This window comes from Octodon degus, unplaced genomic scaffold (genome assembly GCF_000260255.1).
Source record: "Octodon degus isolate 3935 unplaced genomic scaffold, OctDeg1.0 scaffold00026, whole genome shotgun sequence".
Classification (NCBI taxonomy): Eukaryota; Metazoa; Chordata; class Mammalia; order Rodentia; family Octodontidae; genus Octodon; species Octodon degus.
This window is the reverse complement of record NW_004524602.1, coordinates 1,961,986-1,989,728: the sequence shown is the minus strand read 5'-3', so window position 1 is coordinate 1,989,728 and position 27,743 is coordinate 1,961,986. Positions and strand designations below refer to the sequence as shown.

At 36.1% G+C, this 27,743-nt stretch overlaps 1 protein-coding gene and 2 pseudogenes across 1 annotated transcript in view; 2 read left to right on the top strand and 1 right to left on the bottom strand.

Moving 5' to 3' along the window:
- Positions 1-27,743, top strand: part of Peak1 (pseudopodium enriched atypical kinase 1) — a 324,699-nt gene that overhangs the window by 148,097 nt on the left and 148,859 nt on the right. The window lies entirely within an intron of this gene.
- LOC101584898 lies at positions 13,549-16,876 on the top strand (annotated as a pseudogene).
- On the bottom strand, positions 20,834-24,136 carry LOC101584510 (annotated as a pseudogene).

Genomic DNA, 27,743 nt, shown 5'->3' with positions numbered 1-27,743 from the left:
ATTGCCTTGCCCATCTTTTACATATAACTGTATGGCTTGACTTAATCATGTTTGCTAGTTTTTCTTCTTTCCCTGTCTTGGTTAGTTAGTCCTTGAGATCCTGCTTTCCTTTTGAAATGGACAGATTCTTAGAACCATATGAATTACCAAAACTGAACCAAGGTATGAAAATCTTGAATAACCCAGTATCAGTCAATGAAATTGAAAGTATAATTAAAAACGTTCAGCATAGATAAGATCCTAATGGGTTCACAGCTAAATTCTACAAGATTTTAGAAAGGTCCAACCAAAAAAGAAAACTATAGGCCAATCTCTATGATGAATATAGATACAAAAATCCTCACTAAAATACTAGCAAACAGAATGCAGGAAATCATCAAGAAGATTATACATCATGACCAAGTGGGATTCGTCCCAGGAATGCAGTAATGGTATATGTCAATAAATTTAACAACACATCCAATGACAAAAGTCATGTGATCATCTCAATAGATACAGAAAAAACTTGTGATAAAGTCCAACACTCATTCATGATAAAAGTCCTACCGAAAATCAGAATAGCTGGGTTTTACCTCAACCTGATAAAAGCCATCTATGACAAACCAGTAACCAGTATCATACAAAATGGACAAAAAGTGAAAGCTTTCACTTTAAAATCAGGAACAAGATGAGGATTTCCACTGTCAGCACTCCTTTTCAATGTAGTTTGGAAAACATTAGCCAGAGGGATTATACAAGAGAGAGAAATAAAAAGAATTAGGATAGGAAAAGAAATTAAATTCTCATTATGCACAGATGACATGATCCTGCATGTAGAACATTCCAAAAACTCCACCAACAGATTTCTAAACTTAATAACCAAATTCAGTAACATAACTAGATAAATGTCAATATTCAAAACTCAGTAGTATTCCTACACACAAACAACAAACTTGCAGTAATTAGGAAAATTGTACTCTTCACAATAGCATCCAAAACAATGAAATACTTAGAAATCAATCTAACAAAGGAAGTAAAAATCTGTACAGTGAAATTTATAGTCCTGTGGAGAAAGATTAAAGAGAATTTCAGAAAATGGTAAGATATTCCTTGTTGATAGAAAGAAAGGACCAACATTGGGAGAATGGCCATACTTCCCAGACTGTCATTCAGATTCAGTGCAATCCCGATCAGAATAACATTAGTATACCTCACAGATCTAAAGGAAATATTCCTAAAATTCATCTGGAGCCAGAGGTACCTAGAATAGCAAAAGCAATCCTGGCCAACAAAGGCAAAGTTGTGATGCCTGATTTGAAATTACACTGTAATTACACTGTAAAGCTATTGTGATGAAATCAGTATGGTGTTGGAAAAAAACAACAACAACAAAAAAAAAAACAACAAACAAACCAAAAACAGACCTAAGGATCAATGGAACAGATTAGTTATGCAGACAAAACTATAAACATACTCAGCCACTTTGTGTTTTACAGAGGGGCCAAACATGTTCACTGGAAGAAACATAGTGTCTTTAATAAGTGGTTCTGGAAAAACTGGCTTTCCACATGCCAAAAACTAAAATTAGACCCATGTCTATCACCATGCACTAAACTAAAGTCAAAATGGATCAAAGACCTAAATATTAAAAATACTAAATCTACTGGAGGAGAAAATAGGTGGAAATCTTGAAGACATAGGGTTAGGCAGAGAGATCACAAACTAAAATCAATCCGCATGAAATACTTCAAATAGTCAACAACTGGGATCTCATCTTATTGAAAAGTTTTTGCGCATGAAAAGAAATTGCCAACACAGTAAAAACAAAACCCCTGAATTGGGAAAAAAATTTAGCCAACTGTCACTCAAACAAAAGATTTCTACCTACAACATTTAAAAAATTGAAGAAAAAATCAGGCCCTCCCCTGATTCAAAGGCCCAGTTCAAAAATGGACATCTAAGATGACTACGTACTTCTCACATGAGGAAATACAAATGGCAAATATGAAAAGATGTTCAACATCTTTAGTCATTCAAAAAATGCAGATTACAGCAACACTGAAATTCCATTTCACCCCAGAAAGAATAGAATTCATGTAGAAATTAACCAATAACAAATGGTGGTGAGGCAGTGGGGAGAAGGGAACCCTTCTGCACTGTTGGCGGGAGTGTAGAGTGGTACAACTGCTGTGGAAATCAGTGTAGAGATTCTGAAAGCTAGGATTAGGTCGTATTCAACCCAGCTATTCCTCTGTGGGTATTTTTCGACTGAAAGCGTCATACCACAGTGATATACACACATGTTCACAGCAGTGCAGTGTGTAACTAAAACTTGGAAACAACCCAAATGCCCATCAACTGAAAAATGGATAAAAAAGATATGGTATTTTTATACAATGGAATATTACTCAGCTGTAAAGAAAATCTTAGACTTTTATAGGTAAATGGATGCAAGTAGAGATTATACTCATAAGTCAAATAAATCCAACCTGCACATATAACCATTATATTGTCTACATGGTGTAAGAAAGTTAAAGAGTAAATGAAATTAGAGAAGTACAGTAGATACTTTGAAAGGGAAAGAAACTCCTCAAAAGAAAAAAACACCTGGAATAAGGGGAAGAGGGAAAGAAGGAAAAAAAATACGCAAGATAACTAATTGTATTACTAATATGCATTGGTTTATTGAAAGGAACAACTAATGTTTAACTTTAAAAAAAAATTTTGCCCAAGTTTTCATGCTTATATCTGGTAATCTGAGCAACTTCTTTCAAGATAACAATATGCATTATAACAGCCATTGTTGAATTCCTATCATTGTTTTGAAATTCTGTATCATTTTTAATGTTATTTCTTTTATTCTCTTTAAAATAAAAAAATAACTGAAATTAAGACAGAAAATGGAGAAAGAAATAAAACAAAAGAAAAACAAATATGAAAAACCAAAATGGTATTTTTCAACAGTTATTTCAGTAGTTATATTAAACATAAGTGGATAATATAAATGGAATAAATCTCCAATTAAAAGTCAAAGATTTTTCAGACTGGACAAGAAGGTAAGATCCAGTAATATCTTGTCCGTGAATCATATGCTATTTAAAATATGAAAATTTAGTTAAATACTCCTTGTATCTCTTTGCCTGGTATGTTTTTCAATGATCTTTCAAAGGATGTATTATAATGGAACATCTGTAAGTCCAAGGATAAAATATTCAGTGAAATCAAATACATATTAAGAGATAGTAAAAAAATCTGGATCTTCAGTCTTGCCAGTAGCCAAACATCTGTCCTTGGAAATTATCTTATCTCACTGTGTACTTTTCTAGGTTACTAATATTTGTATATCCATATAATCATTTTTTTCTTGTTCACAGTAAAAATAACATTGGAGTAAGTTACATTTTTTATCTAATAGCTTATGATATAATACACACTAGTTGTGCAAATGAGTGGGTTTCACTGCAGTGTTTACCCATAGGCATGTATTGTGACTAGATCCTACTCACCTTCCCTTCTGCCTTCTCTTCTCCTCCCTTTCTGTCCCACCTCTAGGTCCCTACCTCCTCTACTTTCAGGTCATTTTAATTTTTAACATGTGCAAGGAACCATGTGATACTTGTCTTATGTATCTGGCTTTTATACTTGACAGATAGGCTCCAGTCCTATCCATTTTTGTACAACTGACAGGATTTCACTCATTTATGGTTGACTAATATTGTGTGTGTGTGTGTGTGTGTGTGTGATGTTCATTATCCTTTCATCATTTGATGGGTACATAGGCTGAATCCATCCATCTCTTAGCTATTGAGAATGGTGCCACAATAAACATAGGCATGAAGCTATGTTTTTGATCTGCAAACTTCACTTCTCTCAGATATATTCCCAGAACAACAGGGTCATATGGTAGCTGTACTTTTAGTTTTGTTGAGGAGCATCCATACTGTTTTTCTGCAACCTCCGTTTCAGAAGTTTTTTTTTTGTTTTGGGTTTTTGTTTTGTTTTTGTTTTTGGCTTGTTTTTGTTAATAGCCATTCAGACTGAGATAAAGATGGAATTTCAGTGTACTTTTGTTTTGAATTTCCTTAATGCCTAATGTTATTGAACATTTTTTTTTTTCATGTAGTTGTTGGTTGGCTGTTTCTACTTTTTTTTTTCCCCCTAAAGGGGGAAAGATACATTTAGCTCTCAGTTTGTGGAGGTTTCAATCCATACTCAGCTGGTTCCAATGCAAGGTGGCACATCACAGAGGGACAACAGTTCAGATGGTGGAAGACAGCATAAGCAACAAGAAGGCTGTTTCTACTTCCTTTGAGAAGTGTTGTTGGGATCATTTGTACATTTTGATTGGATTACTCCTTTGTTAAGTGGTTTGAGTTCTTTATATATTCTGGGTACTTATCCTCTGTCAGTTAGATAGTTGGCAGAGATTTTCTCTCATTCTATAGGATGTCTTTCTACTCTGTTGATTATTTCCTTTGCTATACAAAGGCTTTTTAATTTGATGTCAAGTATTGTTTTCATCTCTTAAGCTGTTGAAGTTCAATTCAGGAAGCTGCTGCTTGTGCCATTATCTTGAAGTGTTTCTCTTACACTTTTTTCAAATAGTTTTAATTTCTTGTCTTAGTTTAACATCTTATATCTATTTGGAGTTGATTTTTGGACAGGGGAGAGACAGGAGCCTAGTTTAAGTGTCCTACATATGGATACCCAGCTTTCATAGCACCATTTGTTCAGGAGGCTGTTTTTCTTCAGCATGTTTTTGGCATCTGTGACAAGAATCAATTAGCTGTCAATGTGTGAGATTTTTTTGTTGGTTTGTTTTTTGTTTTCTGTGGGGCCTCTGTTCTGTTCCATTGGTTTATGTGTCTGTTTTTATGTCAAAACCATGATATTTTTATTTACTGTGACTCTGCACTATATTTTGAAATCAAGTATTGTAATGCCTTACGCATTGCATTTTGCTCAGGTTTGCTTTGGCTATTCAGATTCTTTGTTCTTCCATATTAATTTCAGGCTTGTTTTTTCTAGTTGTGTGAACAATAACATTGTTTATGTTTTTTGTAGTACTGGGTATTGACCCTGGGCCTTTACACTGAGCTGTGTCCTCAGCTCTTTATTTTTATTGGGCAGGATGTGGCCAAGTCCCCAGGCTGATCTTGAGTTTGCAGTCCTCCTGCCTCAGCCTCTCAGAGTGCTGGAATGTTAGGCATGTGCCCTGAAAACATTGATAGTTTGATGAGGATTGCATTGATTTATGTCCTGTATTACATTTGTTGATTTGTGTATATTGAACCATCCTTGAATCCCTGGAATTAAACCAACTTTATAGTGTTTTTTTTTCATCATGAACAGCCCATACATGTTGATTTTAGATATTGTTTGATAATATGCCTTATAAACTTTTGACTTTAAAAGTACTGTTCTGTTGTCTTAAAATTTATTGAAGGATTTAATTCTTTGACATGTAAACACAACCAGGAATTATTTTAAAATAATTACCTTTAATTTTCTACTAATTCTTGGATTTATGTTCTATTTGGTATCATAGAGAAAACAAATTGACTATTGAGTTAATTTTGAAGACAGTATTAGTTTGGGGTAAAAATTATATATATTTTTAATGTATTTGGTACAGGGTCTCACTACACAACTCAGATTCATAGTGATCCTCCTGTTTTCAGCCTCCCCAGCAATGGGATTACAGGTGTGTGTCACCACGCCCAGTCTCAGTGGCTGGCTCAGTGCTCCTGGGGGCAGGGCCGGCAAGGCATGTGGTGCAGGGGATCAAAACCCCAGTCCCTGCACTTGCCTAAGCACGTGCTTAGTCTGCTGAGATATCTCACCCACCCTTAAATATTCTATATTTTATACTTGAGCCTAAACTAAAACTGCCAGGTAGGGCTAGTGAAGTACTTGCATTTGAGGGAACTACTTTCTTATTTCCAGGGACTAGATCAAAGTTGGCCTTTGTAGCTTTTTGTATTTTTACTAAGGAGAAGTACAGATTAATGATTTCTCAATCAAGTAATATCCATACTCTTCTAGCAAAATAAGTCCACAAGCACAACCAAATGACGTCTTAGAGAATGTCAGAGCAACACTGCTCTTGGGATTCTTGCAAGTGACCTGGTTCTCAGTGTGAGGTTCCATGTGTCTGCCTAAGCAGTATCTTGCTTCTTAAATGAATTATATCAGTTACAGCTGTTGAGATGGTAAATTAGGTATATCCAAAAGAAAATGAAGCTATGCAAGATACTTGAAACTAGTTTACTCTCCAGTTTAGCTCTATTTTTAATAAATTTTTTGTCTTGCAGTAAACATTACTGTCTTCAGAATGTAAGTTAAGGAATGAGAGGGAAGGAAAAAAGGACATTCAACTTGAAAAGATCCAGAGCACTTTAAAATTTTCAGAGAATGTAGCAGTAGTTGCTAGCACCTGCTTTGTTATTGAAATGGATGAACTGCTTTAAATTTAAATAGTAACTAGAAATCTATCATGTTATGTTTCTGCCTGAAGTGTTATGTGACTTGAAAGGATTGAAATGTTTACTAGTGCCAAACTGTCGCTAAAGTTTATAATTTTGTATTTTAGCATTATCAGGCTTTACTTTCATCCTTAATATTTGTTCAAAAGAATTGCCCCCTTCCAGCTTTTTAATTTGAAAACATAAACTTATTTGAGAAAGAATGGGATATATATTAGTACATGTCTAAGTCTATCTTTCACTAAATATTTTTGTCTTTCACAGAACTATGCAGAATAAGTAGTCATTATTTTCATATATATGGAAGTTTTTAGTTCTTGTTTAAGCTTTATTTCATGTTGGTTATTGTTTTTTCCTTGATGTCTGGTCTCTTTTTCTTCTTTTATATCTGGCTTGTTATTTTTATTTTGCCTTTATTTTCTCTTTTGCCCCTCTCCATCTAAAAAAAAAAAAAAATCACCTTATAGAATTGAGAGTCACAAAAGGAAAAAAAAAAAAAAATCCAGAGAAAGAAATTTGAAATGACTATAAGTTTTTTTTTATGTTAAGTTGTAAGAACAGTTAGATTTCAAGTATAATGGGATGCAATTATATAGAGATTTAATGTTATCAGACTTCTTTAATCTTAGGCTAAACTTATTTCAGTGTATGTTTTGCAAAGATTGAAAATTTATAAATTCTTACTAGTATCCCAGTGGGCAATTATATTCACAGGATGTTATTAATTTGATTTTTAAGAATAATCATTTGTGTGCTTGAGTCACTGTGTATTAGTAGTGAGTGGGTAAGAGTGACTAAAACTAGTGCCCTACTGTGAAATGTAGATGTAGAAAGACGCTCGAATTGAATTAACTGGTGGTAGTCTTGATGAATCTAAGAAATACTGGATCTCTTTGAAGGAAATGATTCAAGTCCATGAGTGTAGTCATGGATAAATCATGTTCTGAAAGATGAATATTCTAATTACTTTTCCCCATGCTACCATTAACCATGATAAAAATATCTCAACAGTGATTTTTAAAAAGTTCTCCATTTGTAGGCTACACTTCTACATGCAGCATAGTGAAAACTTTTCTGAGATCTTGTCATTGATAGTCATGTAGCCCCATTCATCGCTTTTTAAAGGTGTTTCTTATTTAAGGGCCAGCCAGGTAGCTTAGCGGATTAGAACACCAGTTTCTGCAGAGTGAGCAGCCGGGGTTCGATCCCTGGCTTGCCTTGCAGGCCCTGCCCCTGGGGCACCCTGAGAGCACTATTGAGACAGGGTGTGGTGGCATGTGCCTATAATCCTGGCACTCGGGAGGCTGTAAACAGGATTACTAGAGACCAGTCTATGTAGTCAGACCCTGCAGACCCTGTCCTAAATTCATTAAAAAAATTTAAAAAATAATTAATTAACTTCTTTCTGGTGCTCTGTCATTATAAAAGGTGTTCTAAAGCTCAAGGAAGCAACTTTTGAAATGCAAAAGAAATGAAGGTGTTCAGTGTTCACTTATTCAGGGTAATAATATGTCGAAAATGACCAGGGACAGTCAGCAGATTAAAGAGCCTGCTTAGGCAGTCACGGGGACCAGGTTTGATCCCCAGCGTGCCATGCCAGAAAGTGACCAAATTCCCTGCCTTTTCCATTAATTACTTGCTTACCCATTTAATTGCAACTTTTTAATTTTATATAATTTGCTCCATTACCAAACTGAAAGCAGTATCACCACATTTTTATACTGTGATGTCTTTAAAACACTTCATAAAATTCCTAATTCTATTTAAATCCATTTACCAGTGATGTTTGGTTGCTGTGGATGGGATCATTGAAACCCACAGATAGTATCATACTGTTTTTATAATCATTAATATCCACATTTTTGGGGCCAGCCAGATATTTCAGTGGGTTAAGTACCTGCTTAGGCAGAGTGCAGTGGCCAGGTTTGATCCCTGGAGAGCCTTTCCAGCCCTGCCCCCGGGGCATGCTGAGAGGGTGATTGAGACTGGGCATGGTTTCACACACCTATAATCCCAGCACTTGGGATGCTAAAAACGGGCAATCACTATGAGTTGGATCTACATAGTGGGACCCTATAAACACTGTCCTAAATACAAAATAAAAAAAAAAAAAAAAATCTACAGAATTTGTTTTGAGCCATAATTTTTAATCTTATTTACTTATTTGGTACAAGATTTTGCTATGCAGTTTGGACTCTTGGTGATTGTCTTGGTTACTTTTTACTCATTACTAGGACAAATATCTGACACTCGAAGGAAGGAAAGGATTATTTAGCTCACAGTTTGTGGAGGTATAGTCTGTACTCCACTGGCTCTAAGGCAAAGGACAGCAGTTTATGGCAGCAGAAAACAATGAAGAGCAGAGGAGGAGCAGCAGCTGCAGCATCTATAAAGCCTCTGTTTATTACTTCTACACTGACTGCGAAAGATTTGAGCTCCTCCAAAGTAGCTCTTCTGAAGTGGCACAGCTGCAAAGTGGTGCAACGAAGATCCAGACTTCTCCAAGGAAGTGGGCGGGCCAGCAGCAAAGCCTTTTTTAATTCCTTTATGTACACTTTTTGTGCAGAGTTAATCTGGGGTGGAACCAATCGTGACCCAGGGTAGGCCCTCCCTATCCTTCATGGGAGGACCAAAGCCCCAAATGTGGAGCTGATCCAGCCAAGCTTCAGACATGAAGACACAGTGTATCAACTACCACAGTGATCCTGCTGTCTCAGTCTCTGGAGTGCTGGGATTACAGGTGTGCATCACTGTGCCTGATTTCCGTGGCAGGCATGGTGCCCAGGGCGGGGCACGGCATGTGGTACTTGCACTGTGAGACAGGTGCTTAGACTGCTGAGCTATCGCCCAGCCCTTGAGTGATAATATTATAAAGGACATTACATTACAGCTTTACCTCTTTAGCTTTACAGATTTTAGTTGTGAAATTTGCAAAATTTCTAACTTGCCTAAGTAGAAATTTAGAATTTCAATTACATGTACTAATATGGTCAGTTCATAGTAACTAAACTTTAAAGGATGTCATCCTACCTATGTAATGCCAAGGTTAAATCAGACACCCTGTTTTAAGTTCATTTTGTTAGCTGTAAAGTATGGCCATTTTTTAAAATGTATTTTATTATTTATGTATTTAGTACAGGGTCTAAAGGGTCTTACACATGGATTGAACTCCTAGTGATTCTCCTGTTTTCAACCTCCCACGCACTGGGATTATAGGCATGCACCACCATGCCCAGTCTCAGTCACCTGTCTCAACAAGCCCCGGGGGCAGGTTGGCACGTAGGTCAGGGATCAAACCCTGGGTCCCTGCATCTGCCTAAGCAGGTGCTTTAATCTGCTGAGCTATCTGGCCAGTCCCCAATGACCATTTTTATGGGGGAGTGTATTACAGGAAAAAGGACCACTTCAATCAAATCCTATTTGTCTAGAATCATAAGCTCATAAAGCTTGATAGGCCTTTAAAACATCCTTCTTTGTGTGTGTGTGTGTGTGTGTGTGTGTGTGTGTGTATTTTAAGGAAGGGTCTACAGGGTGTTCAGGGTCTCACTACTAGATTGGACTCGTAGCAATCCGCCTGTTTATAGCCTCCCAAGAGCTGGGATTATAGGCGTGTGCCACCATGCTTAGTCTCAATCAATGCCCAATCTCAATCAACACCTCAGACCATGCCCCAGCGATGGGGCCAGCACAGCAGGCCAGGGGATTAAATCCCCAGTCCCTGCGCCTAATCCGCTGAGCTATTTGGCCAGCCCTTTTAAAACATCCTTTATATTATCTGTCCTGTACATAGAGAAGCCTATGTGTAAATTCCCCAGACCCAACTGAGTGTATAATAATAGTAATTAGTATGTATGGAGGGCTTACCATATGCCAGGCATCAAGATTAGCTTTTAATATGTTGTCTTAGTCCATTTAGGCTGCCTTAATAAAAGTATGTTAAACTCAGTGGCTTAATAATGACAGTAATCTATTTCTCACAGTTTTGGAGTCTGGGAGGTTCAAGATCAGGGCACTGGCAGATTTAGTGTCTGAGGCGGGCTGCTTCCTAGCTTATAAGGGATTCATTTTACTGTGTTCTCATAGGGCATAAAGGGAAAACTTGTTTTCTTTAGTTTCTTTTTTAAAGGCACTAAACTCTTTCATGAGGACTCTACCCTCACAATCTTATCACCTACCAAATACACCATATTGTCAATATTCGTAAATACTCATTTTGTGCCGATTTATGTGCTTCATCTTTAACCGCACAATTCTATGTGGTATAGTTCTATTATGAAAAAATTTCATTTTACATACATGAGGAGACTTATTCTTAAAGAATTTAGTTGCCCAAATCAAGTAGCCACTTAGTGGTACAGTTAGGACTATCTTACTCCATAGGCTGAGTTCTTAATCAGTTCTTAATCAGAATTTTAATCAGCTCTTAATTAATCAGCTCTTAATCAGAATTTTATTCCACTTAAAGACTTAACAGATCACATTGAAGTTGTTTCTTCCTTATCTTGTTATAAATCAGGAAGTGTTATTATTAGCAGCAGTCTTACTGAAGCTTTGTAAAATTATGCTTCCTTGAGATAGAAGAAACAGATTTTGCGTCACTAAACATATTATATTTTTCTGTAGCATCAACTTTATGTGGTCAATTTCTGATTGTTTTGATTATGCTCTTAATGTGTTATTATATAATATAAAAAGGAAAGATACTATCATAAAACTTTAAACTAATTTGGCTTTGGAGAAAAGTAATTTAATCTACCACAGTAAAGTTAAATTACTTCAAGATGATGTTAGTTTGTTCCCTCATTTTAGTTAAGATAAAGGCCTAGAAGAAAGAAGGATAAGAAGTACAGGGGAGGGGCCAGGGAGATGGCTCAGTAGAATAAGTGCTTGCCTGGCAAGTGCAAGGGTCTGAGTTCAGTCCCTAGTTCCGGGAGGGCGGGGGTGGTGGTGGGGAAGTACAGGGGAGAAAAAAAAAAAAAAAACATCATGAAACTGAGCTTTATACTAATCTGTTTCTCCTTGAAATTTTACTTGCCTTTCTTTTCTCTTTATACTCAGAAGATTCTTCAGTGCTTTTCAATCTTAGAAGATTACACTGCCATTAAAAATTAAAATGGTAGTAAATTCAGAGACAGTTAATTTTATTAGCATATATTTTCTGTTCAATTTATATACAGTTACTTTCAAATAGATACTTATTATAGTAATTATAGAAAATAAGTATAATAAAACTTAGTACCAAAATTCAGCATAATAATGCATTAAGATTCAACATAAAACATCTAAAATATGTTTATAATATATGATTATTCTAAAATTTAGGTGGACAGGCAAGGGATGTAGAATAGCTAAAACCATTTTGAAAGAGTTGAATAACAGAAGGAATCACTGTACTTATTGAGAAGACATATTATAGCTACAGTAATCCAGACTGGCAAGGACAGTAGAACAGATATATAAATCGATAGATTAGCTGGTTGTGCTTGTGCACAGTGAAGCTGAGGTAGGAGGATTGCCATGAGTTTGAAGCCAGCTGCACTGTGTAGCAAGAACCTGTTTAAAAAAACTTAAGTAAATGAATAGACAGACAGACAGCCTAAAAACAGCTCCACATGAGTATTAACCAGCTGTTTGAATTTTACAAAAGTATAAAGGCAATTCAGTGGAGAATGTCTGTGTAACAGATGGTCCAGGCACATTTGGATATGTATAGGGGAAAAAATAACCTCAGTAAAAGTCTCACACCTTATACAAAAATTAACTAAAAATGGATCATAGGCTTAAGTAGCAAATATATAGAACTTTCAGAAGTAAGCATAGGAAGAGAATGTTCATAACCTGGGGCTTGTTAGAAATGAAGTAGATATGATACCAAAGCACAATCTCTGTGTTAAATTTCTACCATAACAAAATATCCAAGATACCAACTTTTAAAAAGAAAGGTTTCTGTTGGCTACTAGCTTTGGACATTTTAGTCTATGTTACATTGGCACCGTTGAGTATGGCTTATGGCCAGCACACATTACGCTGGGGAAGACATGATGAGACAAGCTCATGCTGGTCTGGAAGCCAGAGAGAGATGAAAGAGAAGGGAGGTGTCAAGGTCCTAACATCCTCTCAAGGAAGTGGCCTAGTGTCTAGAGATCCCATTAGCCCTTAAAATTGGCCTCTTAAAGTTGCCCACTCCTCAGCATCAGGCTGAGAGCTGAGCCTTTAACACTGGCCCTTGGGGAATGTTTAAGATCCAAGCTGTAGTACAATAAAAGAAAAGCAACTTCGGCATTGAAATTTGTCTGCAAAGACCCTGGGAAGGGCTGATCATTGGAATGTGGAAGAGTAGGAATGCTATCTGGTAGGTCCTTCAAATAGTGGCCAGTGATTAAACATTACCAGGTTTAGTGTTGCTCTGCCTTTGCTGGAATTAAGTTCTTTTTGTCTCAAAGAATTGGAATTGAGCAAAATGAACAAAAAGCAGTAGCTAAGTTTATTTGGAAAAAGTAAAAGCTGAAGAATAAAGGAAAAATTGGCTCTGCAGAATGAGCTTGGGCTAAGTAAAAGAGGAAAAGGAAGATAAAAACTACACCCTGGAGTAGGCAGAGCAGGCTATAGTGAGGAAAGCCCTGACAGCAAACTCTTCTTAGTATCTGTGTCCTTTTATACTGTACAGATCTTGGGAGGAAATTTGGGAGAGCCTTTGCACAGGAATCGTGAGAGGCGGTGCTGGGATCCCAATCCTCAGGCTAATATCAGATGTAGGAGGCCCTGTTGTAAACCCTTCCAAGAAGTCCACATGCAGGGCTTGGGGCACTACTCTATGCATTTGTTCTAGGATCATGTAATTAACAGGTCAAGCCTACTTCCCCAGCTAGCTTTGCCAAGCCCTAATCTCCCATGTCAGGAACACCAGTAATCTGACTCAGTATCTAGGCAGTAAACATTCTAGCAGAGTGTACCTGATAAAATAATTTTGGCACTCTAAAGTCTGGTGAAGGTTTGCAATATCTAGGCAGGAAATTAGGGAAGTAAAATATGGTTGAATTTGGTTTGTTTCAGCTTTCGGCATAGTAGCAGCTATACATCCACCATGGCAGGCAGCCATGTGAATGTTCTTGCAGCAGCTTGCAGTTTGCTGGGTGGGTACAAAGCACCCTCTGCTGCAGATTTCAGAGAGCTGACTGCTGATTAGTGCTTCTCAAAACACGCGTCCCAAAAGACAAAAAGAGGCAAATAGCCTCTCATTGTTTCAACCCCTCCCTCTCCAGCTGAAGTGAGAACAGCCCTCTTTCCTTCCCCCGGTTTATTATTGTTTCCTCTGTTTTGTAATCCAAGTATGTAAGACTAAGATATTCGGAATTAACTGCATCTATGGGGAACATTAGAAAGTAACTATGTATGCCTAGGGAAAAGTGCAGGCTCAAAAAGACTGTTGAAGACCTGACATTTACATTTCAGGCTGCTATTTGCACAGTTAGCTTACCATAATTAAAATAAAACAGCAAACTCTGGAAAAGGATTGGAATCTGATTTTCACAGTCATATTAGTGAACAGTTTGCTATTATAACAAAATATTTGACACAAGCTCCTTAACAATTTTGGTTTATAGATTTGGAGCTTCAGGTGGCCGTGTTGGTTTGGGCTTCTGGTGAGGGTAGCAGATCAAAGGAGAGTGTATTGAGGGAATGGTCGCATCTCAAACCCTAGTCCCACCATTGTCTGTGAGTGCACCCTCCTAAGGACCTCCCGTGAGGCCTTCCCTAATAAAAGTTCGCAGAAACTCTCAATGAGGTCATCCTAGGGAACAAGCTTTTACCATTGGCCATAAGTCAAAGACCTATAAAGGAATATCTAAACAAAAATAAATGATTACATGATGATTATAAAAGCTAGTATTTTACTTTTTCTGCATGATTTAAGAGAATAGTGACTTTTTTAGAGTCTTAATCTAAATTATAAGTTTATATTTTGTTTTATATTATATTTAATATAGTTTATATTATATTTTCTCTTTATATTATATTTTCTCTTGTGAGTTAAGAGACTGATTTACTTAAAATAATTATTAGCTTGTATTTTGAGACACTAAGTTTCTAAAGATAAAATTTTGTAGAATTAACATTCAAAAAAGATGGTGACTGAACTATGAAGGAGCAGTGTTTTGTAATTATTCAAGTTAAGATGTTATAAATTACCAGGAATTAAGATAACCAAAAAGAGAAAGACTTGTGCAATGAAAACTATAGAGTGATGCTGAAATCTTATGGGTCATAAGTAAATGGAAACACATTCTGTGTTCATGGATTAGAAGACTTTAAAATCATTAAAATGTCAATACTACCAAAAATGACCTGCCAATTCAGTGCAGTACCTCTCAAAATCCTGCCTCTTTTGCAGAAATAGGAAAATAAATCTCTATTTATATGGAATTTCAAGAAACTTCGAATAGACAAAAAGTCTTGAAAAAAGAAATAATACTTGAAAAGTCATACCTCTTAATTTCAAAACAGACTCCAGGGCTAGGGATATAGCTCAGTGGCACAATCCACCTGCCTGGCAAGCGCAAGATTCTGAGTTCAATTCCCAGTACAAAAAAACAAAAAACAAAAAAGGACTCCAAAGATAAAATAATCAAGACTATGTTATAGGCACAAAGACAAATTAATGAAATAGCATAGAATTGGCCCCTCACTTATTTGGCAAAGTGATATTTTTGTTTTTGTTTTGGAGACAGGGTTCACTCTGTAGTTCAGGAGGCTGGCCTTGAACTCATTATGTAGCCCGGGCTGGCCACAAACTTGTGGCGATTCTCCTGCCTCAGCCTCCCAAGTGCAGGGATTACAGGTATGGGCTACCATGCCTGGTTTGTGAAATGATTTTTTTTTTTTTTTTTTTTTTTGGACAAGGGTGCCAATACTATTCAGTGAGAGAAAGGACAGTCTTTTCGATGATGAGTGCCAGAAAATGGATATCTACATGCCTAGATTGAAGTTGAACCCTTACCTAATCCCATAAACAAAGTCTTACCACACTGGATCAAGACCTACTTGTAAAACTTTTAAAAGAATACTTAGCCTTCCCTCAGCCGCTGCTGTCACTGCTGCAGTTGTCCCTCGGTCCTGTGATCCGGAGAAGTCGTGATGCCCCAAACACTGGGAGGCTAGCAGGATATGTGATTTTCATCACTGGTACAAGCCGTGGCATTGGCAAAGCAATTGCATTGAAAGCTGCAAAGGGTGGAGCAAATATTGTCATTGCTGCAAGGACCTGCCAGTCACACCCCAAACTTCCAGGCACCATCTATACTGCTGCTGAGGAGACTGAAACTGCTGGAGGAAAGGCCTTGAACAGGAAATCAGCAGTGCAGTGGAGAAAGCAGTGGAGAAATTTGGAGGAATTGACATTTTGGTGAACAATGCCATTGCTATTTCCTCGGTCAACACAATGGAAACACCTACAAAGAAGGGGGATTTGATGATGAATATGAACACGAGAGGCATCTATGTGACATCTAAAGCATGTGTTCCTTTTTTGAAAAAGTAAAATTGCTCTTATCCTTAATCTCAGCCCACCACTGAATTTAAATTCAGTGTGGTTCAAACAACACTGCTTATACCATTGCTAAGTATGGTACGTCTATGTGTGTGCTGGAAATGGCTGAAGAATTTAAAAGTGAAATTGCACTCAATGCCTTATGGCCTAAAACAGCTGTACACACTACTGCTGTGGACATGCTGGGAGGATTAGGTATTGAAAGCCAACGTCAAAAAGTTGAGATAATTGCTGATACTTCATATTCCATTTTTAAAAAACTTTACTGGCAACTTTGTTATTGATGAAAATATCTTCAAAGAAGGAATAAAATTTTTTTATTTTTTAAAAATGCAATTATGATTTTTCTGTGCAATTAAGCCAGGCCATCCTCTGTTAACAGATTTTTTCTTAGACGAACATCCAGATGAGTTATGAAGAAATGGGGTCACAGGGTGCTGCCCCAGAATTAAAAAAGAGAAATTGCAGCCATAGGCAAAGTCACTCTCTGGACCTGTGGAAGAAATATTTAGAATTATTAAGGATGCTCTCAGTGGTGATGTTGTAAAAGCTACACAAGCCATCTGTCGGTTTGAACTGTCAGGTGACAATGGTGTCACGTGGTTTCTTGATCTGAAAAGCAAGGGCAGGAATGTTGATCACAGGAGCCCCCTAACTGGGCAGATGTGGTGATGAGTAGGTCTAGTAACGATTTTGTCAAAATGTTTTCAGGGAAACTAAAACCAGCAATGGCATTCCTGTCAGGAAAATTGAGGATTAAAGGAAACATGGCCCTAGCAATCAAATTGGAGAATTTAATGAGTCAGATGTACTCCAGACTGTGAAGGAAAAGAAAGAAAAACGTGGATGCTGTGCTATAAAAAGTTTTAAAAAACCCAAGAGTTAAAATAATGTTTGTTGTCTTTCCCATTGTATTACAAGGATGTGCATGTTTGTCCAAAAAAAAAAAAAGGACTTTCTGTGTCTGTAAGAGTAGAAAGTGTAATTGAAATAGTCAAACACAGGCTAGTGTATAGTTTGATGGTTCTGCCCTCTTGGCCTTGTATGTCACCCTGTCTTCCAGGAAAACTGTGTTTTATGCAACCAATCAGGTTCAAGCAATGAAATTAGTTTTGTACAATACTGCTTTTCTTGTAAAATAAGGCCAGTTTGTTTTAAATTCTTTTACTTTTGGATTGTATACCAATGAAAACTATAATGATATGTTAGAGTTTTATATGCTTATTTCAAAGAAAATCTACGTGTATTTCACAGAAATCATCTAATAAATTGCTTAATGAATAAAAACAAGCAGAATATTTGGGACAAAAGATTCATGACATATCTGACAGTGATTTCTTAGATACAACAACAAAGGCATGAATAACAAAACAGACAAATTAGGCTTCATGAAAAATTTTTAAAATTTTTGTTCAAAAGACTATCAATAGAGAAAATAAGAGAAGTGAGAGAAAAATCTGTATCTCATACATCTGATATATGATTAATGTTCAAATTATATAGGGAACCCTAAAACTCAGTAACAAAAGCATACAATCCAATTTTTAAAATGCAAATGAGTTGAATATTTTCCAAAGAAGATATGTACATATATAATCACATAAAAAGTGCTCATGCCATTAGGAAAATGAAAATCAAAATTATATTGGGGAAAATGAGGGTATAGCTCAGAGAAGTGGTGGTACCTGTCTGGCAAGCTGGAGGTCCTGAGCCCCAAGTAGTAACAAAACAAAACTAGTTTGTTTCTTTAAAAAAAATAAGTCATAAGTATATGGTGATCCCACCTGAGACCAATTAGGATGGCTACTATTAATAAAACTAAAATTAGTGTTTGTGAGGATGTGGGGAAATTGGAACACTTGTACACTACTGGTGGGACTGTAGAATGGAATACTAGCTGTGGAAGATAATATGGAAGTTGCTCCAGAAGTTAAAAATAGCATTACCCTATGGTGCAGCAAATCTACCTGTGGATATATACTCTAAAGAATTGAAGTAAGGGTCTTAAATATTTGTATATCCAAATTCATAGCATTATTCACAGTAGCTACAATGGAGACATAACCTTAGTGTCCATTGATGGATGAATGAATAAATTGGATGGATGAATGGTTGGATGGATGGATAGACAGATAGACAGATAGACAGATAGACAGACAGACAGACAGACAGACAGACAGATGATAAAATTCAGCTCAAAAGGAAAAGAAATCTAAAATATGCTCACAGGGATGGACTATGAGGACATTACTGTTGTTGAAATACACCAGTCACAAAAAGACAAATACTGTATGATTCTAATTATACTGTATTTAGAATATTGAAAATGACAGAGATGGAAAGTGGGATGGTGGTTGCCAGAGGCTGAGAGGAAGGAATGATGAGAGTTATTAAAAGGTATGGCTTTTCACCTTTACAAGATGAGAATGCTTTGGGTATAGTAGTGATGACTGCACAAAGTAATATATGTATAATCATGAAACAGTTGATAGTTAAGATGGTGAATATTAGGTTCTTTGTGTTTGACCTTCATTATTAAAAATGTTAATAAGTCAGAAAATGAATGTTTTTATTTTTTAAAAAATATACCATAGAAGAATCACTGACATTCTCACATCATTAGTGGAGATATACTGTTTTGTTGTGGCTCTGTTCTTGGTCCTCAATGTACTACTGTCTTGTTAAGCCAATCTTAGAAGAATATGATTTAGAAGACTATGATTCCATCATTCTTTAGTTTTTCAAATGTGTTTTTAAAACGCTTATTGAAAAAAGAAAAAAATTGTTTCTGTGGGCTTGCATTTACTCCAGCATTAGATTTTTGCAGAAAAAAAAAATGCAGCAGGCATATTCTCTGAGTAAATGATCAAGAAATGAATGTATAATGTGGTAAAAATTCTTCATCCATGCTTGAGTTGCCAGAAGGTGTTAATGCTATAAAGCAGTGATAGCAACCAAGTCCCCATACTACAACCAAAAACCCAGTTATTTATCACAAAATATGAACATTGCAATTGAATCTGAATGCTCAGCTGCTGCGGCAGTGCTGAGATTACTTGACTCATGTGCCAAGTAACTGAGGTGTGTACCCAACCATTTTTATATTTTATTTTGAGACAGTGTCTTGCCAAGTGGCCCAAGCTGGCCTTGAACTTACAGTTCTTTTGTGTCAGCCCCCAGAGGTGCTGGGATTATAGGCATATGCCACCACTTCTGGCTTCTCAAGAGTTTTCCTATGAAAACAAAAGGTAACCCCTAAAATCATGTTTATTTACACTAGGTTTTTTGTTTATCTTTTAAGAAATTGCTTCAACTATGGTCAGGCGCTAGCGTAAGGGATGATGGAAGAAGAGGTAAGAACATGACTTGTAGTAGTTGTGAAGAAGATTAATTAGGATTTGGGGAACACATTTTTACCTTTTGATTCATGATACCAAATATAATTAGCAATAAAAGTCTTAAGTGTATTACAATCACTTGAAATATCACTAAACATCCAAGTGATTGAGAACTTAAGAAATGCTAATATCTTCCCCTTGTTTCTATTTCTAGAAGCTAAGTTCACCCACTTAAAAAAAAAAAAAAAACAATAAACAATAAAAACCTGGAACTCTGTAAAAGCACTTACGATGGACAACACAGTAATTTCCAAAACCACTTCTAAAGTGACTTTCTTCTTGTTCTAGCCACAGAACAGTGGAGGAAAATAATACCATCATCTTTCTGTGTTAGTAAGGATATGCATAAGAAACTGTGTGTTGTACTGGGAAATATGTGAAATGTTTCAGTCACTGTGAAAAGATTTGGTCTTTCCTCAAAAGTTAAACATAGAATAACTGCTGGGCATGATGGCACACACATGAAATCTCAGCACTTTGGAGGCTGAGGCAAGAGGGTCACAGTGAGTTCCAGGCCAGCCTAGGTTACATAGTGAGTTCAAGACCAGCCTAGACTACATAGCAACACCCTGTCTGAGAAACAAAAAAGAATGACCATGTGGCATAGCAGTTACAGAGTTCTAAAAGTACTAAAAACATAACACCAAAAATATATCGTGCAGAAATGTTCACAGCAATGCTAATCACAGTAGCCAAAAGATAGAAACAACCTGAATGACGATCAGTAGGTGAATGGATAAAGCAATTGTGCTCAGTCAGTAACAGAACACTATCTCAAGATTTTCTAAATGGTATATGGGTCAAAGGGAAGTTCAGAGGGGAAATTATAAAATATTCTTAACTTATTGACAGTGAAATAATGTACCAAAATTTGTGGAATGCTATTGAAGCTCCTTATTTAGAAAAGGGAGAGAAACTTAAGAACTAGATGTGTCACTTTATTAAAGTAGAAAAAATTGAGCAAACTAATCCTAAATTAAGTGTAAGGATGGGGTTAATTAAGAACATAAACCTTTGAAATAGAAAATAAAACCAGTAGGGAAAAAAGGGGTAATTAAAAGTTCGTTTTTTGGAAAGATGAATAAAGTTAACCCTTTGTATTCGCTAATTTTTTGTCACTGTGAGCAAATATCTGAGATAAATCAACTCAAAGGAGGAAAGATTTGTTTTGGATCATGTTTTCCAAGTCTTCGGTCCATGGCTTGATCCCTCTTTTGCTGCGGACCTGAGGTGAATATCATCAGGGAAGGATGCAGTGGAGTGAAGCTGCTTGCTGCATGGCAGCCAGGAAGCAGAGAATGAGGGAAGAGCCGAGCACCGAGGTGTATTCCCAAGGTTACACCTTTGTGACCCAATCCTTTAGGAAAGCCTTACCTTCTTAAATTTTGATCGGCTTCCAGTAATGTCATCAAATTATAGTCTCATCAATGGTTTAATCCACTGAGGAAATTAAAGCCCTCATGATCCCATCTTCCTTTCTACAAATTAAAAGGACAAAAATGTAATATGATTATTTTCAACAATTGTTACAACAATTCATAATAATAAGCCTAAGTTACTAAGAGAAGGAATCTCCTTAATTGTGAGGGACAAATAAAAGTATCCTACAGGCAATATCATATTTATTGTTGAAAAACAGATTATTCTTCAGATTAGGAATAAACCAAGAAGGTCACAGATTGTTTAGTAGGCAAGAAAAAAAAAATAAACAGTGCCACCTTGGTGCTCACTGTTCACTGCTTCCTGAAGGTGTGTCAAGTACTAAAAGTGATGAGCAGCAAACATCATTTTGGCCAGAAAGTATAAGGAATCACAAGGTAGTTGGTACCAAGAAGTTCTAGCTTGCATGCAGGAGTACTGAACAGAGTACCAGGATAAAATTTGTGCATCAAGTGTATCAGGTACCAAATTTAGTGAGTTTCAAACCAGTTGAGTCCCAGGGTATGACTGAAAAAGAATGCAAATTGAGCATTTTCTATTTTTGCTATTATTTGATCTATCTTAAAATGAATGATCTTTCTCTTGCTTCTAGCTGCTTGCCATTCTGTAGTTTCTGCTGCCTAAGGAAATCATGGATTTCTTTAAAGACTGCTAACACAATAAGAATGAAAGAGGTTTGTGGGATTTTTTAAAAAAATCTCCATCATACTGTACACATGGAAAAGAGGTGGGACTTGCATGTGATCACCTTCGCCAACCATCTGTGAGTTTCTAATGCACATTCTCTAATCTCTTTGAAGGATTATCTATTGAAACTTGTTCTCTCACTTTCCTTAAAGCAAGTACTATTATTCTCCCCAAGTCTTCTATCACATAACAAGAGCGTTGGTGGAAACTGCTTTTCTATAAAAAGAACTGTGCTACCTACTCCTCAGATACCTCTGATTAAGAAAATCATTGATTGATTTTTCCTGGGGAATAAATTAGGCTTTCCCCTGAGAGTGGAAAAAAAGAAATGAGATATAAAGAATAAAGATGGCTGAATGTTATGAAGAAAATGTTTATGTAGTTTCCATGGAAACAACACATAGGCATTCAAAACAGGAACTTATATCTGCATTCGTCAAATATAAATCAAATATGGGTTGCATTTATTCTTTTTCTTGGCCTAAAATTAGTCTGACATGTGGTTGTGTGAAATATGCTCCTATGTTAGTGTATTTGCTTAATGTTTGCTGGAATCTGGCAATACGTGGGCTGCCATGTTGTAAAATCATATATGCAAGGCACAGAAATAAATTAGGGAAACAGTTTCAACAAAAAAAAATTCCTAACAACAAATGGCAGCACAATCAGTGCCCATTGCTGGTCTTCTGAAACTGACTTTCATAATGAACAGAGCTAATTAATTTTTCTTTACTGAAATGTAATCACATTTTGGATCTAATTGATACAAGCTGATTCTTTGTGGGTGGTGTTAAAGGCAAAAAATGCATAGCTTGATAGTTTATTCTTATTTAATGTGTGGTTTTATTTCTGGAGCAGAGTAAGACACAAGTGTTTCTGAATAATTTTTAGATTTTTCTGGCAGAAAACATCAGTTGCCTTTAATTTTATGCTTCATAAGTGAGGCATAATGGACAACTAGACAAAGCATACATGAGTTTTGAGGATTTGGAGAATTTGACCAAAAAAAAAAAAAAAAAAAGCTTGAATTTTTTCAGTAACTAATTCCAGAAATAATACAGAAAGTACAAACCCTGTCTGCAGCCACTGCTCACAAAGAACAATAGGAAACTGAAAATAATTAGAACAGGAGCTTTTTAATAGAAAACTGCATATTATCCATACAGCTCCAGTGCCTTCATGCCCATTTTGCTAGCCATTTTCTTGCCCATCCATTTATTGCTTTGTGTATTTTTTCCTCTGTTAGATTTCTTTAATGACATACACTTACTGAGCGGACAGCCTAGAGGTATGATGTCTTTTAAAGCAATAATTCGTAATAGTCCAATAAATTTAACAGTAATTTAATAAGACTAAATAGCTATACATAGTAAACAATGGAAAAGACATAATCAGAAGGTAAGTTTTAAGTGAAAATTTCAAAAAGATCTTTCTAGACAGCATTTTGACAATATATCAAAATTTTGAAAATACATGTACCCTTTAAATAAAAAATTTTACTTCCAAGAATTTATTTTTTTTTACTAATAAAAAACATATATTTACTTAGAAACATTCAGAATGTCAATAAAACAGTTGCAACTTTTTTTTTTCAATTACGGAGTGGAATTCAGTTAACAGAACAACAATTATTTTGTATAAGCTTCCTCAGAGATGACTGAAGATAAAAAACTGCCATTCCTATATATAATTAATTTGTGTTGTCCACCAACAAGAATTTGCTTTAAATTTTTGTGCCAATTTATAACCCCCATACTGTACCAGGCAAGATTAGTGACTATTGAAAATACACCAGGACAGGGCTATCTAAAGACACATTTGGTAGTGAATTAACTATACAAAGAAAAGACACTGTACAGTTTAAAAACAAATCTTACACAGCCTTACATTTCAGTTGTTTTTTCTTCAAAATGAGTGAGTTGTGTACAGGGGGTTAAATGCTTTATAGACAAGAAAAAAAAAAAACTGCACTAGAACCAACTGCATCCTTCTCCTCTTCGTCCTCCTGTTCTTTTTCCTCCTCATCCCCTTCATCCTCATCTTCCTTCTTTTCCATCTTTTTCTTGCTTTTTTCAGCCTTTATGACTCCCTTTTTCCCTGCATCAGGTTTCTTTTAGCCCGGTAGGCAGCGATGCCCTTTTCACACTTTTCCTTCAGCTTAGCAGCTTTCCTCTTGTATGGCTGCTGGTCGTCTGCTGCAGTATTATTTTCACATTTCTCCAAGTTTCTTTGCAGCATCACCAATGGAGAAGCCAGGATGTTCTCCTTTGATTTTGGAGTGATATTCAGAACAGAATAAGAAGGTCGAAGGAGGCCTCTTGGGCTCTTTGGGATCCTTGAACTTTTTGTTTCTCCGTTAGGAGGAATACAAGTTTTCATTTCTCTTTCATAATGAGCCACGTCTGCCTTTGCCATGACTTCAGATTTTCCTTTCTCTTTAGCAGACATGGTCTTCTGCCTCTCTGAGCACTTCTTAGAAAACTCTGAGAAGTTAACAGGAGCACCTGAGTGCTTCTTCTCGTGCTCTCTCGGCAAGTTTGCACAAAGAATGCATAGGATGACATTTTGCCTCTTGGCTTCTTAGGATCACCTTTGCCCATGTTTACTTGTTTTCCTTAGTGAGGCAGAGTCGCCTAGTGCCTGTCTGGCTCTCACTTGCCCCAGCACTGTCTCTGTAGAGTTCAATGTACTGCAATGACTGTGTCAAGAATTTATCTTAAGAATATATAAAACAATTAAATTAGAATATTTTCCAAACCTTACTTAAAATGTAGAAATATTTCAAATAACTTGAACATCAAGGGGTGAGCATAAATCCAGAAAGTAAGGATGTATAGCCATTTCAAATGATGCTGCGAAATGATTTTTGATGAGGAAGAATATTCCTGATACATTTTTAAGTGAGAAAAGCAGGAGTTAGATGGGATTGTATTAAACCTTTAGATCATTTTGAGGAAAATTGACATCTATTATGTTGGATCATCTAATTGTTTTGTATAATACATACTAGGCATGTTTACATAACTATTTGACTTTAAAAATTAGTACTTTATAGTTAGCAGGCAGGAGCTCTGACACCTTCATTCTTAGATTTATATTTCTAGGAGTTTATTTATCTCTTTGCTTGTTTTTGAAGTTGATTTGAAAGGCATTTTTACATTTTTTTGTTTCTGTTAATGTATTTTCATCTTTAGAAATTTCCTGTTTAGAAATACATGTTGATCTTGTATCCTACAATCTTCAAATTGGCACAGTTTCATCTTTTTCCAACTCATGTACCTCATTTATTTTTCTCTCCTTTTTGCACTATGTAGAACTTTCAGGATATATAGATTATGCGTGATGAAAGTATAGACATCCTTGTCTTGCTCCTTTTTGGAGGAAACAAGAGCGTGGGAAAGACTTTTCCTTATTAAATAGAAAGTTAATTATAAGTTGTCTCATAGGTGCTCTTGAGTCATATAGTAGAAATTCCCTTTAGTCCTAGCTCCCTGAGCATTTTCATTATGATCGATGTAAGATTTTGTGAAATAAATTTTCTGTATCAATTGATATAATTGTATGGATTTTCTTCTTTCAGTTAACTGTTGTATAATGGGTTATATAGATTTTTTAATATTGAATTTGTATTTCTAGAATGAACCATACTTAGTTGTGATATGTTATTCTTTCCATACATTACTGGAACATCTCATAGGTGATTTTTGTGTTTATTATGTTTGGGGATTTAATTTAGCATTGGCCTAGTTCTGATTAATTTTTTTATACTGTTTGGGCAGCAGGATAAAGTAGATCTCACAAAATGCATTTGGTCCAGCACCCATGGCCAAAGGTGCAGCTCCATGCTTCGCTGGGTCTCTCCAGGTGAGGAGGCAGCGGTCCTGAGCTACACTGCCCTCGGCCTCTGTCATGAGCTGGGGTACCCTTCTGTGCACGCTGCTCATACATCCACTGTGATCTTCACGTGCAGCATGATCATGAGAGTTTTGGCGTACATTGTCATGAGCTCGGGTCCATTTTCTTAGTCACCTACACCTATTCTTGGTCATACCTGAGAAGACTGAAATGAGAACCTAGGAGTTGTATCAACTTATCCTAATGATGAAATTACAGAGATAAACTATTTTCTATGTTATGGAAGAAAAATTGCATGTAGAGTATCTATAGCCATTAGTTGCTGTCCAGGTCATCTTTGGAGCTAACAGTACCAGGAAAGAAATAACACTTAAGTCCAAGGTTGGTGGATCATCCAGTCTAAAGACAAGAATGATCATGACAAGTTTTAAGAATGCGTTGTGTTCAGAATCACAGTACATGCATAGAATGAGTAGGATAGCTCCACAAAGTAATGTTGAGTGTCTTTATTTATCAGCTAAACCTGCTGTTCTAAAATTATGAGGCACCTAGGAGAAAGGTACTATAATATGTGACACTAATATAACAACATAATGTGTTTTTAGATCACAGTGTTTAGTGTCCTCCTGCCCCAGTGTACAATTCCCAGATAGGGACCAGTGCATACATATTTCTGAACATAAAGAATGCAGGTCTTGTCCTTTTTCCTATGAGGTTTAGTTGCCAGGAGTCTAAAGTTTAATGTGTTGTGCTATGGAAGTATTTTATGAATTTCACACTGGTTAATGGTCATATTTTAATGCCACCAAAGTTTTAGCAGTATCAAGGTACCTGGCTAACATCAAGTGACTTTATAGTTACAAGAAATGTGGTGTGTAGAGTTCTGTATGTGAGAAAGAAAAGAAAGATAGATCTGAAAGTTAAAATAAATAAAACGCATAGGTAGTATTTCTTTCTTTTCTGTTTTCTGGAATACATTGTCCAGAACTGGTTTGATTTCTTCTTTAAATATTTGGTAGAATTTAGCAGTGAATCTGTCTATACCTGGGAATTCAGGCCCAGAACAGAGTGGAGCAGAGAGAGTTTTTTTTTATCTGCTTGGCTTTTAAATCTGTTTGGTGTGAAGATTTCTACTTTTCGGGGGAATAGTTCACTTTAGAGGAAGTTGTAGACATTTCTCATATAATCCCTGCACATCCACTGTGCTCAGCATTTTCTACCAAATTGCTACATTGTTATAGTTGATAAACTTTGATGCATCATAAGCCAACGCAGTCTGTAGTTTAAGATTAACTTTTGGTTTTTATATTCTGTGGATTTGAACAAATGTGTAATGACCTATATCCACCATTGTAGTATTGTGTAGAATGTTTCCACCACCCTCTGTTTTCTACCCTTTCATCTTCTCTTCCTCCTAATCTCTGGGATCCACAGATCTCTCTTTTTTAAAAAAAAAAAATTAAAAAAGGGAATAAAAAAGTAATCATAAAAGCATTAGAAATGATAAGAATTTCACTAAACAAAATGATAGGAACTCAACAATGGTTACTAAATTGCATTTTGTTGTCTTCAAATTAGTTGTTCAGATTACCAGTTATAAGCCTGTAAGACTGGTCAAAAATTTTTTTTTCCATAATTTTATTGAGAAACAAATAGCAATGGGACAGTTTCAAACCAAATTGGTAGGACAGTTTTAATAATTAACACATTGAATACATTCTTCCTAGTAGTTAATTGCTATACAAGATGCGGACTTGATATCCTATTTACAAACACCATTAGAACAAATCCCTCCATTCATTAAGAGAATGTAACTATATATCTATCCTAACCACTTCGAATACACAGATACAAAATGGACATTCATCTGTATCCCCTTTTTTTGTTAAGTTCCATCATTTAAATATTATAGGTGTATAAACTCAGCAAAATATTCTGAAAGAGTTCAATAGTCCATAATAGTATTGGGTCTTCCACTTCACTGGCAATATCAGAAATTGTTGACCTGAGTCCCCTACAACTCAACATAACACCATGGCTTTACTTCTTTATAAGTATACTTTTCTGCTGGATGGTTAAGACCAAGGTAAAGCAGGACCTATACAACATGAGTTGTAGCTTTTGGGTCTGATAAGATCAGTGAAATCCTGGTCAAAATTTATAAAAAATTAAAAAGGAGAAAAAAAAAAGTTTAAGCATTAACTGCTCCTTTCAGTAGATTGGCAGAAATCAGCAGTACAGTTATCTAAGCTGTCCTATGTATAAACATAGATCTATATCTTCTATATCTCTCTTTCTTTCTCTCTCTCTCTCTCTCTCTCTCTCTCTCTCTCTCTCTCTCTCTCTCTCTCT